Source organism: Calidris pugnax, unplaced genomic scaffold, assembly GCF_001431845.1.
Source record: "Calidris pugnax isolate Ruff unplaced genomic scaffold, ASM143184v1 scaffold219, whole genome shotgun sequence".
Classification (NCBI taxonomy): Eukaryota; Metazoa; Chordata; class Aves; order Charadriiformes; family Scolopacidae; genus Calidris; species Calidris pugnax.
This window is the reverse complement of record NW_015094507.1, coordinates 19,129,748-19,134,132: the sequence shown is the minus strand read 5'-3', so window position 1 is coordinate 19,134,132 and position 4,385 is coordinate 19,129,748. Positions and strand designations below refer to the sequence as shown.

The window sequence follows — 4,385 nt, the reverse complement described above, 5'->3', positions numbered from 1 at the left end:
CGCCCCTGCTGCGCCTCTTCCCACCCGGTGGCTTTAACCCGCCGATCCCCCCCCCCCGCCTTCCCCGGCTCCCTCCCGCAGCCTAATCCCCGCCAACTGCCGCAGCAGCGCCGCCCCCCCCTTCTCCCTCCCCTACCCCGGTGCGGAGGGCGGGACGGAGCCCCGGGGAACCGGCGCAGTCACCTGATACCCCGGCTCGGGACGGCCGGGCCTGGCCCGGTACCGTAGGGCACAGCCCCCCTCTGCTTGCTTTCCCCCCCCTTCCAAAGCCTTCCCTGTCGTATTCCACCCCTCCGCCCCTCCACGCCTCTTAAAGGAGACACCCGCTTAAAGGTGTCCGCACCGACACCCCCCCGCGAAGGTGCTTCTCCCCCTGAGGGGGGAGCCCGCCGGGGGAGCCCTGCCGGAGGCCCTGGGGGATGTGAGGGGAGCTGGAGCCACTGAGGCTTCTCCCCCCCGTCTGCAGCACCTATAATAGTAACACACCGAGGGACCCCAAAACTAGCACAGGGGATAGATCTCTCCAGAACCTTGCTGTGGGGGTGTTGCTCTTCCCTAAAATGTCAAAAATACATCCCTCAGAAGGGTTCTCTTTCCGTTAGCTGAGGTACCCTAAAGGTCACATTCCCAGAAGGGTCCTCCTTCCGTTATCTGAGGTACCCTAAAAGTCTAGGTGACTTGGTGGTGTTGCTCTTCCCAAAAATATCCCAAATACATCCCCAGAAGGGTTCCCTTTCTGTTAGCTGAGGTACCCTAAAAGTCTGGGTGATTTGGTGATGTTGCTTTTCCCAAAATTATCCAAAATACGTCCCCAGAAGGGTTCTCTTTCCGTTATCCGAGGTACCCTAAAAGTCTGGGTGACTTGGTGGTGTTCCTTTTCCCAAAAGTATCCAAAATACATCCCCAGAAGGGTTCCCTTTCCGTTATCTGAGGTACCCTAAAGGTCACATCCCCAGAAGGGTCCTCCTTCCATTATCTGAGGTACCCTAAAGGTCTTGGTGACTTGGTGGTGTTGCTCTTCCCAAAAATATCCAAAATACATCCCCAGAAGGGTTCCCTTTCCATTATCTGAGGTACCCTAAAGGTCACATCCCCTTAAGGGTCCTCCTTCCGTTATCTGAGGTACCCTAAAGGTCTTGGTGACTTGGTGGTGTTGCTCTTCCCAAAAATATCCAAAATACATCCCCAGAAGGGTTCCCTTTCCATTATCTGAGGTACCCTAAAGGTCACATCCCCTTAAGGGTCCTCCTTCCATTATCTGAGGTACCCTAAAGGTCTTGGTGACTTGGTGGTGTTGCTCTTCCCAAAAATATCCCAAATACATCCCCAGAAGGGTTCCCTTTCTGTTAGCTGAGGTACCCTAAAAGTCTGGGTGATTTGGTGATGTTGCTTTTCCCAAAATTATCCAAAATACGTCCCCAGAAGGGTTCTCTTTCCGTTATCCGAGGTACCCTAAAAGTCTGGGTGACTTGGTGGTGTTCCTTTTCCATATATTGAAATACACACACACCGAGGTCATGAAGGGAAAAGGGTTCTGAGGTACCCTAAAGGTCACATCCCCAGAAGGGTCCTCCTTCCATTATCTGAGGTATCCTAAAGGTCTTGGTGACTTGGTGGTGTTGCTCTTCCCAAAAATATCCAAAATACTTCCCTCAGAAGGGTTATTTTTCCGTTATCTGAGGTACCCTAAAGGTCACATCCCCAGAAGGGTCCTTCTTCCGTTACCTGAGGTACCCTAAAGATCACATCCCCAGAAGGGTCCTCCTTCCATTATCTGAGGTGCCCTAAAGGTCTAGGTGACTAGGTGGTGTTGCTCTTCCCAAAAATATCCAAAATACATCCTTCAGAAGGGTTCCCTTTCTGAATATCCAAAATACATCCTTCAGAAGGGTTCTCTTTCTGTTATCTGAGGTATCCTAAAGGTCTAGGTGACTTGGTGGTATTGCTCTTCCCAAAAATATCCAAAATACATCCCTCAGAAGGGTTCTTTTTCCATGATCTAAGATGCCCTAAAGGTCTTGGTCACAACACAGCCTCAATTTAATGGTGTAATTAAAGCCTAACGGAGCAAGGGACGGAGAACTGAGAATTGTGCCACACGTCTATTGCCACAAATCCTCCTGAAACTTAGTTTGGGAGGAAGGTGATTTTAAGTTGGGGGACAGGGGAGCTCCTCTAACCCAACCGGCGCTGGTAGCAATGACTTCCTGCTGCCCTTAGAACAAATTTTGGAAGGCGATGGCAGTGCGTGTCATTAATTAGTTGGGGGGGGCGGGGAAACAGCATGTAGGGTCAGTTCTGGAAGATTTGTGCCTGTGAAGCCATAGTTGGGTTGCGTTGTGTCCAGAGACACACGGCACCTTTCCATTTCTTACCCCAGGAGCAGAACGCTGGTGAGGGGTTGTCGTCTGTGAGAGTATGAATCAGCAGCTTTTTTACTACTTTGTTATTTTTTAACCTAACAACCACGAGATTTTAAAAGTCCTAGGTAGCCTGGAAGCTTGAGAACCCTGTTAAAACAATGCTCAAAAGTTGAAGTTACCGTTTCTATGGAAAATGGCTTCCAAGACGACTCTTCAAATGGTGCCTGTGTCCGCTGCAGAAAGGTGTTTGGATTTGCAGGCTTTCAATGTTGGTGAAATCTCCATCATTTCTACAGAGCAGACAAGACATTTGGGTTTCTCAGATGCAGTGGTTGAATACAGAGAGGGATTTCAAAAAAGACGTAAAGCGTTATGTTACTAATTGCTATCAATAAGCATCAGGGAACTTTGAATGTTCCCATAAGCGATTTTCACATTCCAACAGTGAGAAGGTTGTACAACCACAGCGTCTGTGCGTGTCAGCTCCAATTGGTCATGAGTGAATTACCAAGTGAATAAATGCTGGAGTTGCACCGAAAGTCCAACAGTGAGAAGGTTGTACAACCACAGCATCAGTGTGTGTCAGCTCTACTTGGTCATGAGTGAATTACCAAGTGAATAAATGCTGGAGTTGCACCGAAAGTTCATGTTTTAGAATCATAGAATGGTTAGAGTTGGAAGGGACCTTAAAGATCATTGAGCTCCAGCCCCCCTGCCCTGGGCAGGGACACCTCCCACCAGACCAGGTTGCTCCAAGCCCCATCCAGCCTGGCCTTGAACCCCTCCAGGGATGGGGCAGCCACAGCTTCTCTGGGCATCTACAGGTACTTCATGTCCCATTAGTGGTGTTACAAGTGACTCTGAACTCTTCTTGGTAATACTGATGGGGGTTTTGAATGGCTTGACTTTCCAAAAGATGGGAGGCTTCTTTTTAACTGGTATATTATAGAGAAAAAAATACACAAGCTGTTTTGGAGTTTCCTGGTTTGACCCAGCAGAAATTTAGAGCGGCTTTACTTGCCACAGGCAGGATCGTTTCTCACTCTATGCCAGGCAAAGTATTTAATTGGTGATGCAACCTTTCACTCATGTCTAGTGTACATCTTCTGAACCAAGATTAACCTGAAGCTCTGGGTACTTGCTGGAGTAGTCCATATTCTTACCAGCAGGTTGTGTCATGGACGTTCTTGTCTGTGTCACCAAATACTCAGCTCATTTTATATTTTCATACTGTCAAAATATTTAAGCAAAAGATAAGTTAGACAATTTGTACTATTGCCTTAAAAACGCATGTATTGTGAACTGAATTTAAATGCAAAGAATAAAGAGGTCCTCCAGTCTTTTGGTTATAAGCAGCAGGTTGCCAGGTCGTGGAGTATGCAAAGGAGCACACTGCATGATTGCAATTACAGAAGCATTATTAAGATGCTAATTTACCTGCCCTTACTTGCATATTCAGCAACAAATAACCAGTGCCATGAATAAAAAGGACAATGAGAATTTGTCTTATTTACATCTGCACCGTGTTTGGTCGGTACCGCTCTACACGGGGCTCCTCGGGGTTTCTTGCCACAGTCCAATGGATGAACTTCCATTGACCTCTGTGTACAGAGATTTTATTGAACAATACCAGGACCACTTGACCTTGAGAGGTTCGAGAGGTATTTCAGACAAATCTCATCCTCCTCTGAATTTCTGACGCATTATGGTCTTTCTGAAAACCTAAGATGCCTTAAGAAGATGAGACAAGAAGAAAGCGTCGATACTCTTAAAATTCAGAGTAGAGGGATGTGACCTACTGAAGGTGTATTGCTTTTGGATTTCAAACCAACCACCACCCCCCAAATAAAAATCCCAACAACTCCACAAAACAGGAGGTCAGGTTTGTAATAAAAGCCACACAGAAAAATAGGAAGCTACTTTAATAAGGAGAGACCACGGAGGCATCTGCCCAGGCCTAAATGGAGAGGGGCTTGGGGTTACCATTTGATAATGGTAGTTTTGGACTCGGTCCTGAGAAGT

The 4,385-nt window shown here is 47.5% G+C and overlaps 1 protein-coding gene across 1 annotated transcript in view; it reads right to left on the bottom strand.

Annotated features, from left to right (window-relative positions):
- The window catches only part of LOC106901777 (clathrin coat assembly protein AP180-like), a 68,145-nt gene extending 67,884 nt beyond the window's left edge, over positions 1-261 (bottom strand). The window contains exon 1 of the mRNA XM_014964746.1: positions 137-261. The gene's annotated coding sequence lies outside the window, so the exon portion shown is untranslated. The remainder of the gene's footprint in view (positions 1-136) is intronic.
- Between the last annotated feature and the right edge of the window lie 4,124 nt (positions 262-4,385).